We start from the raw sequence: 13858 nt of genomic DNA on the forward strand, positions 1-13858 counted from the left end.
ATTTTGTTATTGTTTTTACATGAAATGTACGGTTTATGAAATATGTTAAAGATAAACAAAGTTCTAGCTAAGAAAAGAGTCGTATAAAGATTAAAAGAGCTGAGTTAGGAATGAAATTTGGTTAGTTTTTGTGTTTAAGCAACAAATTTCTTTGATGAATACAATCGCGCTTTTCATTTTAAAGTTTCCTCTTACTTGTTTAGTATGTTCTCAATTTTAAACTAGTAGTTTTATTTAATGTGTCACTAATAGTGAGGTTATCCTCAACGACTGCAAGGACTCCGTGGCGCAACGGTAGCGCGTCTGACTCCAGATCAGAAGGTTGCGTGTTCAAATCACGTCGGGGTCAATATATTCTTTTTATTCAAAAGGTCAAAAATTATACATATTTAAGTGGTAATACATTTTTGCATAATTTCCAAGCCAGGAGATGTCTATGTTAGGTCAAACTTGTTTTCTTATTGCATTAAGAGACGTTACAGTACCAATATATAGACTAAGGACAATTCAAAACTAATTGTGAATATGGGTCACTTCTTTATGCCTCTCCTTTGAAACATAATTGTATTTGGATAGCTTTTATATCATTTGAATGAGAATTTTTCACTTAAACAGCCATTTTTTAATTCGCTCTCACTTGCTCACTGTTATAATATAAATTCTATATGATGATAGATCTGTTTACTTTTATTTCTTAGAAGCTGACGATGACGTATCGATGTTCAGTTATTGATGTGTTTGGTTTAGCAGCGGTTTTCCACTCGGATAAAAAAAAAGTATGCAAATTTTTTATATATATTATAAAAATACGTGTTCAGTTTGTTTGTTTGTTTTTAAACAATGAAAACCGTTTTATTTTATATACGTACATTCATTTTATTTCATGATAACCGAAGTCATTATATATAATAGCTTTTCCGAAGCGATACACACTTAATCTTTAATTTAAACCACATGAATTATTTGTCTCTGATAAGAATTTTCATAACTAAATTTGTTATATAGTGATATTTTTAATTTTAATCGCTTTATAAAAAAAAAAAAAATTATTGAACCTTTTTATAATTTAATATGATTATGAAAAACACTTTAGCCAAGAACATCTATTTGATCAAGCTTTCATTGAACCTACTAAGACGACTTATTACCTCTTAATAAAATCTTTGACATATTAAAAATTATACAATGCAATAGAATTGTAATGATTTTCTTAAATTTTAATCGTAGTTATTTTATCTTTAATACAAAGAAGATATTTAAATAAATTTCCATTGTATTTTAATAACGTTATTTCTATTTCTATTGATTAGTTTTAATTACAAAAGACCTAATCACTCCTAACATCTCAGCGTCATAATTGCTTCCGTATTTTCTGCACCATTTTTATTTTTGAAACAAATATAATTAAATTTAGAAAATATAAATATTTAAGGAATAGTATGATATAAATTTTTGTTTTGCAAAAACTACAGCCTCAAAATTATTTTTTTGATTTACTTGCTGATATTTCCATTATACCCGTAAACTTGTGATCAGCAAAAAAACATCACAAGTATCCATAGCAATCCCATCTAAGGAATCCGACGTCACCGATCCCACAAACTGTAACAAGAGGTCATAATATCAAAAAAATTTATTAAAATCTAAATCTCGGAAATAAATACGTTATTATGAGTATGAAAAGTTACACCCTACTCTTTCTAAAAAGTATACCCTCTTAAGTACCTTATTAGGGGATAGAAATTCCTGTACACGCTCAATTTATTCGTCCTAAGAATAACGTAGCCAGTTCTTCATCCATATCTGAATACTAAGAGGTATTTACAATCTTAAGTCGGTCCAAAACAAAGTATTTTAATCTCAAAAGTAAAATATTCAAACCGATGATTAACCTCGCCCCCTTTATCCTTTTTATATTCATGTCGGCGCCACCGAATGTATTCATAGAGCTTCTCCCTGGAAACTCCGATGAAATATTTTTCAACAATTTTGCACGGAAGCCAGTGATCATTGTGACTAGCGGAGGCGGGAGCGAAAAGTTTAATATCTTACGTATATATAAACTTACGCTATGTATAAAACTAAGTCACTCCTAAATTACAGTGATACGCTACATATTTGTATGAAGTATTCGAGACATTTATTACTTGATTTTCCCATTGCATATTTAACGAACTTTGGTTCCTTCATATAAACAGTATTATGTCTAGCTTCTAGTTAAGTAATGTTATAAGTAGTTAATTCTTTTAATTTTACGCTAAATGTGTATAATGTATTTGTATATATAATATTTAAAAGCGTTTCTATGTAATGTGATGAGAGTGTTTAAATCTTCCGCTCTTTTGACGTCGCAGCTCACACTGCTAATCTGAGGATATAGACACCGTAGTCAGATTATTTTGGGATTTTAATACAGGAGATATCGATGTTCATGGCTTTTTAATAGTTATAAATAGATTTTAAAACTATATTAATAATGTTGCATATATAAAAGTATATTCCGTGCTTTGTTCACAAAATCTATGACTGCGTCTTTTTTGTGATATTCTATTATATAAAGAAAATGTTTATTTGTTTATTCTAAATCTACCGACATTAATGGAACTGTCATCTAAAGACTCGTTTGGTAAATCATTTCTTAACAAGTTTTTATTCTATATTATGTCCGATATTTTAGCGGTCACTTCAGAAGACACCTGTAATATAAGGTCATCATTTGCTCGTTCCCTTCAAATACTTATTCATTGTTCTCTTGAAGAACCCAAAATAGTATCCCCTTGGAATAACGTAAGTATGGAGTCTATTCCATGTGCCAGCGTTAGCAGAAGAAAATTCCTCTGAAACTGTACTATGCATGAGTATTGGAGAGTCAAGGTTTAAGGATGGATTCCATGGTCATTGCGAGCGGTGTGATGAAAAAGACTGGCCGTTCGCATCATATCAAACACTTCCTTGAAACATATCCTATTATACAGATGGTAGAAACCACAGGGAGGGAAGTCCTCTCCTGAGTTCCTTAAATAGTTCAATACCACCTGTGAGCACGGGATCATCGAAAAATCTCGAACTTCGTTTTTGAACAGAGTCTAAAAAATTCAAATTGGTATACCGTTACACCAGTCCAAAGATGAGCAAAAGTCCATGTGGGGTCGGATAAGTTCTAAGTCGAAGCACATTTTTCTTTGTAAGGGTCATATTGATTTTAATAGCCATACATGTTTGCAATAGCATTTTATTATGAAATAGCAATCGCAATTGTAAAAAAATATCAAATCGAAATTGTGTATTAGGCGACTTTGTGGGAAAAAATTGGTTAGTACAAGAATAGTTTACATTTTATAACATTGATTTGCTGTTTTTGAGTGAGCGTTTAATGCTCGCAAGCCATTACTTCTTTTATATCTTAGGTTTGTTTGTTCATAATAGTTTTAAACTTTAGTTTTTGTAAGGGTACTCGTATTTCTGATCTATTTGAACCGGATTAAATTACATTTCAATTAAACTCATTCCGCACTTCAGCACTGTTAAGCGTGGTTTTTTATTTTTATTGGAAGCAGTGCCTAGTGTATTTATTATCTTTAAATAATGTATGTATTTACAATAACGTACACTTGAAAAAATTCGAAAGATAAATGTACAACACGTAATGAGTCACTTTTATATCTATTAATAAAACAATTAATACAACAAAAATTTACTGTTATAGTCGCATGGGCTTTGAAGAGACGCTTCGAGTAAAAATTTGTATTAATCAAAGCCTAAGCAAATCAACTACAAGCTGTAAGCCATTCACGTCCATAATTCAAAGCATGAATTGCATACTTGTAAATCAGAGCATTCCCAAAGCACTGAAGTTCACGATGAGAATAAGTTGGAAGTGTTTAAATTATTGAATTGGCGCCTGGACATCCCGGAGGCATGCGCCGGAGTTATATGTCGTAACTTCGACAAACATCTTCGCCGCTTAAATGTTTCATGGATACACATAAAATGTATGGTCTGAAGTTTATATTGTAATTGACGTGTTAAAACTATGATGGTAAATGACGCCAATGTTATGGAAATTAGAATAAAATATAATTAATTGAAAAAAAAAAATCGTTAATGAGAATAATCTGTTTCATAGCCTATTGATCAAAGTGACTGAAAAAAAATATCCTGGTGGTCTTGAGTTTGATCATGATTGTTTCGTTTGTTTGTTTAAGTATAAAGACTGTAAAAAGTCTATCGGCGAATATTTTTTTTATTCTCCTTAACTCTTGGGTTATAAATAGAAAATTACTTAATATAGCAATATGTTATTCTTTAATGAGGTGTGATATCCAGTCGGTAATGATTCATATAATATTTTGATTGAAATCATTCTCTCTTTCTCTAATTCTCACCCTCTCTCAAAAAATCACTCTCATATTCTCACAAGCACATAACAAATAAAAAATATAAAACACGTAAGAACTAATAAAGCGTCTCTTGTACATGAAAGTATACTTTGGATATTAAGATCTCATATTTTACTCAAAGTTATCTGAAACTTTCCTAAAATTACCCAATAATCTACTGTATGTTAACCCCAGCCGACTACATAACTATTTACCCTTCAGAGTATATCAGGAACCTTAATATTCTCCAGTTCGGAATTTATTGGGAACTAGTTTCTATATTACTTCGTCAATGTACACATTCCATAACAGTAAATGTTTATGAACAATAAGAAAATTATTTGGTTATAATTAAAAATATAAAATATTATTAAAAAAAAAATTTTTTTTCAACTTAACTCTCGCAAGTTACATCCCGTGGGAAAAGATGAGGATTTATAAGATTAAGTGTGACAAAGACCATGAGAAATAAAATTTGAGATACTTTTAGGATTTTATTTGATTTGAAAGCGAGATTTCGAGGACTTACCGACCCAGTTCCGACGATAATGTTATTTGAACGTTTCATATAAAACGTATATCATAAAGGAAATAATATAATTTTTTCTTCTGCTATTAAACTAATTACAATTTATGAATGAAACTAACTTATTTAGTCACTATCACGACAATACTATTGTATAATATCAGGGCTGTACATCTTTTATTTCTTTTTTCTATTTACATATAAGGTAAGTCGTATTTAAATAATAATAACAGTGAAATACAGAATTGGATTTTTCCGAACTTGTGCAGGCTGTGTAATATTATAATATATAATTCTAAAATAAGCCGCAGAGTCTAGCTGGAATCAGATGGCCGCTACTCGTATGTATTCGGGAATCATAAGAGATCGTCAGGGCTGGTACTAGACTCGTGCACGAAATAAAAGTAGACAGACATGCGGTTGAACTTGTGGCAATGGTGATAGGAATGCGGGTTTTTCGATTTCTTGAATTCAATGTTTAATATACTGCGAAGGCTGATCTTCTTACGTTCAAATAAAATGAGTGTGTTGTTCTCTGTCTCGATCAAAAGGCCGAAAGTATAACTCAGCCAACAAACGTAAGAAAATTAGGGTGTGTTCCATTTTCAAAAACAGTAACAAACGTCAACATTCAAATCGGATTCTGACTCTATGACACAAATATCACTGTGGTAGCGAAGTGAACTTATAAATAGTGAATAGAATTATGTAAAAATATATATGATATTGTTTCTTCCTTATCACTTCATTGCTGTGAGGAATAAACATACTGAGATCTAAGATTTTCGCGAGTATTCATTTAAATGAAACTAGTATTATTCGGATTTACTACGCGGATTTTATTATTTAAAAACTACATAATCCCGACGTTTCGGTTACTTTGCAGCAACCGTGATCACGGGCAGACGAGGTGAATAAACATGTTCTAAATTGTTTTAAAAAATATTAAGATTTTTTGTCTCATGCTTTTGGATAGTTCTAAATTTGTAATTAAGAGAATAATTTTATTACATATCACAGAGACAAAAATCAATATAGTTTTTTCAACCGTGATTATAATTTAAAAAAAAGGAAAAAGAATTTTTTTAAACGAACATTTATTAAATGAATGTTTCAAGAACGAATAGTGAGACACTAGTGTGAAAATGTAAAAAAAAAAATAAAAAATGATCCGAATCCCCGAGCGAATCCGACGGGCGGGAATGAAAATTGGATTCTCCCTGATTGGATTTTTATTTACTTAAGACAAGAAAAATTTTCTCCTCTACAGCGTCTTTGTAAATGATTTAGCACAACGTTTTCTCTGATTAAAGAGTTGTACAGTTATTTAGATATTTTAAATTGCTGTCGGAGTCAAAGTGTTTAATCTATTTGATGTCGTTTGAAAGGAATCAAAGGTTATTAAAGTGGCGGTAGGACGAAGTTTGAGATCGATTTGAAATAAAAAGAGGTTTTACTTCACTTTCATTCTAATAACTCAGAGCTTAGTTATGATATTTCTTATATTATTTTATATTGACAAACTTGTTAATATTCACCATTGAAATTATTAACTTAATTGAACCAATATATTTTTTTATTCTGTTACAAATATTAATTTTATTTTATATTAAGTACACTTAATATATTAACTTTGTTTTTTAAAGGATTTGTATTCAATAATAGATAGATTTTTATTTCTGAATACATTCAGAGATAAATCGTAAGAATTGCCAAGTTTTCAAAACACATTTAAATGACAATAGCGTCCGCAGGGCGCGGCGAAAATCATTTTATAGATAAACGGACAAAGATAAATGGAAATTTGAGTCTATTGAAATGTTAACATTATTGAATGTAAGTTTTGTATGAATCTTTTTACACTGTTTCACGGCACAAGTCTCGGCAAGAGTAACTTTATTACCGAGCACATAAAAAATTCAAAGCCTAAAATACGTCCCATATATTATTTTCTTCCTTCGATTTGATTTTCCTTAATTTAAATGGTATTTTAAAAAAAATTATTAAATGTTATGTTTAACCTCCTTGTCGTATCTAGTAAACATAAACCGCGGATGAAAATCCATTACGGGTTATTTATGGAGTGGAGCAAAATATTTATCTATCGATAATGTTGCGGAAATGAAATCAACCGGCCACTAAGCATTTGTATTGACGTTTTTTTTTTGAATAGATTTTTTTTATTGAATAAGAATGACGAGGCTTTTCGCTTGTACCTACTTATCAGATTTTCCATATATATATATATTATTTTTTCAACATTTTAGGTTTTACAACATATCAAAAAAAGTAATATTACTGATCTTAAACATGCATACGTAATTTAGCTAAAATATACTAATAACGCAGTTTCATGTGTATATTCTTCTAATAAAAATACAAATATATATATATATTGATTTACATCCAAATACTAGATTTATTAAAGTAATCCGTACAAAATAAATATATGATGTATGGCATTAATACATTTACATAATATCCGCTGTGTGCTGCGAGGGAAATGAATGTCGTTATCTGTACCATAAAGTGTGTTTCAATAGAAACTGCTACTGTGTGGTTAGGTTACAGGGTTTATCATTTTAACTAACATTTAGCCTAAACTGTAATGATATTTTTATATAAACAAAAAAGTATCTGAGATTTATTAATAATTAATATAATATTTACGGAGTGATGATATGTTTTTCGCTTCATTAATAAGGCTTTTGAAATATTTTATTAGAACCGACTATAACATAGATTATTTTAAAGATAATTATTATCTGTTTAGCTGACTGATATACAAAACCTTTATCCGGGATTCCGACGGTGAGCATTAAACATCGAATGAAGCAGCGTTTTACATTAAAAAAAAGTATATTTTTAATTCAAGCCAAGATAACATTTAAACTCGCCGCATGCATGTCCCTGACGCTATGAAATGCACGTGACGTTATCTGAGTTAAATGAATGCTGTTAGCAAAAATAAAAAAAAATTCCATAATATTTCATTTACATTCAACCGCTCGCTGACTACTTTAAACCGGTGTTGTATTTTTGCTACGATTTATGTTCGTCATTTGTAGCTTTCTCTATGTAATCTATGAAAATATTCTGTCCTTTAATGATATTCTATTTGATTTTATTTATTAAGTTATATTTTAGTATTGTTATATTTTGAAGTGAAAATAAACCATCACACGAATATTTCAATAGTTTATACAATTAAAGAAAAACATCCCGATAAAATAACATTTTAAATAATGTACGGTATTCATGTATAGGTCCGGTTAAATTTAATTAATGGCGTACATGAAAGCAATTTTTAGCCAATCTCACTGTCTTGTTGTAGAGTGAAATATAACAGTGTGGAGAGAAAATTGAACGCTCACTTTGAAAATAGCTCTCGAATTAAACTGGTGATTAAACATGCTGAGACTTTGATTGATGGTAGTTTTTAATCAAATAAACATTGACATTGACATTGACATTGACAGTAGCTGTCAAAAATTGTCTCTACGATAGAGTTTCGTAAACATAGCTTAGATGTTTTTTATGTACATTATATTTGTTTAACCACCCGTTTAAGTAATATAGGCTGTAAAACTATACATGGGATTTTTTCATATTAACATGTAACGAAAATCCTGCACTTACGAAATAATCGACAGATTATTGTCACAGGTTGTCTTGTAACAGAACACGGGCCCCAATGGGAAGCAATACGAGAAATAATATTGACCATTAAATCTTCTTACAATGTTTATGCCTTTATTTTTAACATTTATCTGTCTAATTTAGGATATTTCATTTGCTTTCTGATTTTAGTAACTAGCAAGAGAGACTAGAGGATTATTTTTGCTTGTACATGTCTAGTTTGTTGTGTCTAGTGACTTTGTATGTTACTATATTTTCTTATCATTGATGAAATTTATATATTTCGGATTTAATACAACCATCGTGGTTTTTTAAGAATGTGACGTCATCTTAACTGACATCACCAATGCCTTTCTTTTTTATTATCGTTAGGGTCTCAGTCTATTGAAGGTAACTTTGCAAACGGTTTGTCGAATCTGTTCGAGGTACACTTTCAGATTTGTTTTCAATTTTCAGCTTTACTTCCAGTACTGTCCTACAAAATGGCTGAAGCCAGTATTTATAGTTTTCAAATACAAGGTGATACTTAAATGTTGCCATTACAAAATTACTATGGTTCAGTATTATAATTAATTATAATCAGTGTAAAAAAAATATTCTAACGATTATAGTATATTATAATTAGTACAACGCGGCTGACGCCATTTGTAACAAATCCTTAATTCCGAGGAGTTTCGATCCCTGCAACGGCTCGATCGATAATGTTTTAATTTTCACCCTCACCGACAGTCATTGTTGTGACTGCACTTGCGCTGGTGGCTATGCAGGTGACATTTAATTTTAATTACTCTTAATAATTGATTTTGTAATTAAAATAATATTCACTCATATATATATTTTCTTGGACTAGTGACCCACGTGACATCTATTTATATAACTGTAGGCTAGTTTTCTTTTTCACATGCTAACTTTAAGCGTTACGTAGCAAAACTGTCAAAGCAGTAAAAAGTAGACTCTATTGAGGAGACCAAAAGATAAACGAAATACATACAATACTAACTACAACTAATACGAGGCAATGTCCAGCTATCAATCTAAAAGCATACTATCAAATGGAAAATAATGTATCGGAAAAATTAATACAAAGTCGCGCTACACAGCCTCTATGTGATTGTGTGTATATAATTCTTGAAATTAAATGGCAACATAACACAAATTGAATGCAAGGAAAGCCACGAGTAAGGTATAGTTTTAAGATAATATTTTTTGCTACTACCAGCATTATACGGCGGATGTCATGAGAGTGGTGTCATGGTTGTCAACTACATGCGAGCTGCGGGAATCATGAAAAACAACTACTATGAGATATTTTTTATTGTTTATTCTACTCGTTTTTTTAACATTGTCATTTGACCGCAAATTTAAAGAAATTTTTATACAAATCAGTTCTGCATTTTGAGTGTTAAGTAAGAAAATCACGACATTTAATCTTATTTATTTTATTAGTATGAAACTTTGCATTGTTTAAATTAATGTGGGCGTAGGTTTTGAAGGTTAAAATTGTGAGAGGGATTAATACGTTTAAAATAAACAACATTGATTTATTTCCGTAGTACCATAAAATGTTGTGGGTACATGAAGTTAGAATCTATATAAAGGGGCGGCGGAGCCTCTAATGGGTAGTACAGTTGACAAGAACGGCATGAGTAAGTAACTTACTTGGCGGCGTCCAAGCGCTAACTACTTCAGACTTACTCGCGTATAATTTTGTTACTTACATAAATTGCTTTCAGTTTATATACATTTTGGGGGCTTGGATAATAATTTCATTAATTTATATACACGAACAAAGGGATGCATAGCGAATATATGAATTTAAAGGTCTTTTGTTTTAGTACACAAAAACTAGTTTTTTGTATTACTCATAAAAACAAAACAACCAAGCTCTTAAAATATTATGTAATATTGTTTTAAAGTATAATTTTTATTCCTGTAAAACTACATTATAATTCTGTCTATACGTAATAGAATTCAAACTGAGCGAAATATTCACTTTATTTCAATATAAAATTCACTTCAAAACTTCGTAATGCATGAAGATATCCCATAAACGAGCATGCAATACAAGTTAGTTCCAGGTGAGTATTTTTCTCGTGAAATAGAGTAAACTCTTGCTAACGAGGACGAAGTCTTGTTAGCGGATCAGTAATTGCTCTGGGTTTAGCGGTTACATTTCCAATATTTTACTCCAAGAAAATCTTATAGCCTGTTTGTTATCTTTAATAAAAATTACAATATAAAACTGTTTGAAGACAAAATGATAGAAGCTTTTCGTGTCATTTTAATAATTTCATTACAAATAATAAATTCGTATATTAACGATGAATATTAAATTTCCTTTTATGGTTTAGCCATATAATATCTAGAACGTTCGATGACGGATTAGTTAGAATGTCGGCCATTTTGAAATGCTCTCGTTGCGAAGAGACTGGCAAAGCGATTAGTTGCTATTTGCTTGGAACTAGTGAATCCTTTCACTTGATATTAGGAATTACATAGACTAATAGGGAATTATAATTGTTATGTAATTTTTAATTCAAATATAGAATTTTTCTTAAAATTGGTATTGAAATAGTCGTAATATTATATTCATCCTATATATATATATAGGATGAATGGAATATATATATATATATATATATATATATATATATTACATTTATTTATTTATTTTATTACATAATTAATTTGACAAAAGATATAGAACAGATCATTAAAAATCACAGTATAATATATCGATTATCATTTCCTGACATAGAGCTCTTGTTAAGACTAATTTAAATGAAAATTGAATTACATTAATGGTTTTGTTAAAAAAAAAAAATTTAATCGCCAAGGTACTATGAGAAATATACTTTAATTTTACCATATAACTTTAAAATTATAAAGGCTTTTTACTTAACATCTTTATTAGTAGACTTTTTAGTAACACTATTAAATTTATCATTAATTTCAAACACTTAAATTGTGTAGGGGTTTTGTTGTATTAAAGTTACGGGTTGAGGGTTTTTGAAGGGAGAGTTTTCCGTGTAGTATGAATAAGAAAATTATTACAATTCTCTTTAAATAAAAGAAAATAGCTCTTAAATTTCTAATAAGGAAGCTTGTGTGGTGTATATATTTATATTAATGTACATTGATGAGGTTTCCTGGAGCATGACGAAGATTAACACTTAGTCTGAACAACTCTATCTGACAAATGAATCTGTAACAGATCGTTGATCGAGTTTATATAGAGTTAAATGCTTACAGTGGCTACTCTTGTTTATACTTTTATGGTACTTAAGTACAATTTTTTTGAAATTATCATTCTGTAAGCTGGATTCATATATGGATGTATCAGAGGTTTTGCAATCATCGTATAAATATCATTTTCGGTATTGTACACTGTATTAATATTACAGATTGATATTATATATTTTAATATTAATGTAATATATTCCAATGCCATCTGAAACCCAAGTATGTGTTGCGCTAGCCAACGACGCGTGAGATTTATACAAATTTAGCAAATCAATCAAACCGCGAGCGTTGCACGGACGAGCATAGCTTTCATTACATCGTTCTGTTGTTATGGTAATGATATTCATATATGTTAATACCAAATTAATCATTTTATTTATATTTATAGTCACTGTTGGTGACTTTGTTCTTTTTTAAAAGCGATGTGAATAATTACGTGCTATCATTTTCTATGTGATATCCAGAGTACACGTCAATCATTCAGGTGTGTTCGGACCAATGATTTATGAATGAAAATTACTAGTACTTGTCACACGATTAGTGTTTACGATATCGAAAATAATTAACGATTTTGAGTCGTCAAATTAAATTTTCTATTTAATATATATGTATTGAAAAATTTTATATTATTAATTCGGTTTAATTGTGGTGACTCATGTAACTTAACCACTGAATTTACTAGTAGATATATGTCATGAGGATTATTCTTAAGAAGAAATATTAAAGTAATAACTGCTATTGTTAAGGTACTGTTTAAGTTTATTAACAGTTTAGACATACATATTTTTGTAATAACTGATATTTCTATAAATTTTTTTGTTGTCCAAAAGAAAATCTACTTTTTGTGAACACTCGTAAAGCAGATGTCAAAAATTACCTCACTCCATGAAATAACAGGTTTTTAAATTTACCTTTGTAAATAAATCTTAAACGGGGCAATATATTCTGGTATTCCGAGAAAAAAATGTCCTCGCCCAGTGAAAAACATTCGCAAAATGAAAAAGTATTACCGTGATAAAGCGCAGACATCAGACTGACGTAATTTATTTGATTTGACGACACAGGGACCTTTAAGACAATGTATTATTTTGTAACTTGTTTAATTATATTTTTATTTATCGTCTGATTACATTTAAAATATAAAATTACTCCAAATAACATGGAAGGTATAGTTGTCACACAAAAACTTCAGTATTATCACATACAATTATAGAAAGGCATGTGTGTATTACTATTTTCTTGTACCTATTCATAAGTTAAGAGGCTCCGCCATTTGGAAATAGGGTTCTCCTGTAAATTATTCTATTTATCACATAATTCGCCAGTCCGCCTTGAGGAAGCGAGGTGATTAATGCTCCAACCTTCTCCATGTGAGAAGAGGCTTTGCTCAGTGGACTCCGATGATGATGATAACATACTTGACAGAAATTTACAACCCTAACTAAATTAATTTGTAACCCTATTTGTGTGATAAGTCTATTACACAAAGTCATTAAGTATCAGTATCAAATTATATTATTTTATACCAACGTATTAAGACAGTCTTGTCTGAGATCTACTTGGTTGTCTAAATAACGTGACTTTCATACGAAACTCTTACAAATTCTCGAGGTCTCAGGATTGATGCCGCCCTCGTGCCCGACGGACGCAACTATTCGTCATCGCTGAATTTTTTATATAAAACAAAATACAACGACATCAAGAAACCGAGAAGCATGCATGACGTCTGATATGGAATGAAATAACAATGGTTTATACTAATAATATCTCTAATTATATAATATATAGATAAAACTGTAATATTCTTGCTCTTTCTTTACTTAACTTGGCTTAACTTCTATATTTTTCTAGAAAATTCTATTACTTACAAAAGTATGTGTGACTAAATAGATTAAATCAAATCTAATTTAATTGAAATAAATTACAAGTTTTAGTTTTCAATTCTTTGTTGTGAATTATTATAGTTTCATCTACATAGATATTTATGTAAATAGCAATGTATACTGTAAATTGCACATAAATGCAGGATTGCGTTAAATGCAGTGTTCGCGTGCGAAACACCTCGTTTACA

General features: G+C 30.0%; 1 non-coding gene across 1 annotated transcript; it reads left to right on the forward strand.

Annotated features, from left to right (window-relative positions):
- Positions 1-277: 277 nt before the first annotated feature.
- On the forward strand, positions 278-349 carry Trnaw-cca (transfer RNA tryptophan (anticodon CCA)). Its single transcript has one exon. It is a non-coding gene; the product is annotated as a tRNA-Trp (tRNA).
- Positions 350-13858: the final 13509 nt, after the last annotated feature.

This window comes from Danaus plexippus, chromosome 26 (assembly GCF_018135715.1).
Source record: "Danaus plexippus chromosome 26, MEX_DaPlex, whole genome shotgun sequence".
Taxonomy (NCBI): domain Eukaryota; kingdom Metazoa; phylum Arthropoda; class Insecta; order Lepidoptera; family Nymphalidae; genus Danaus; species Danaus plexippus.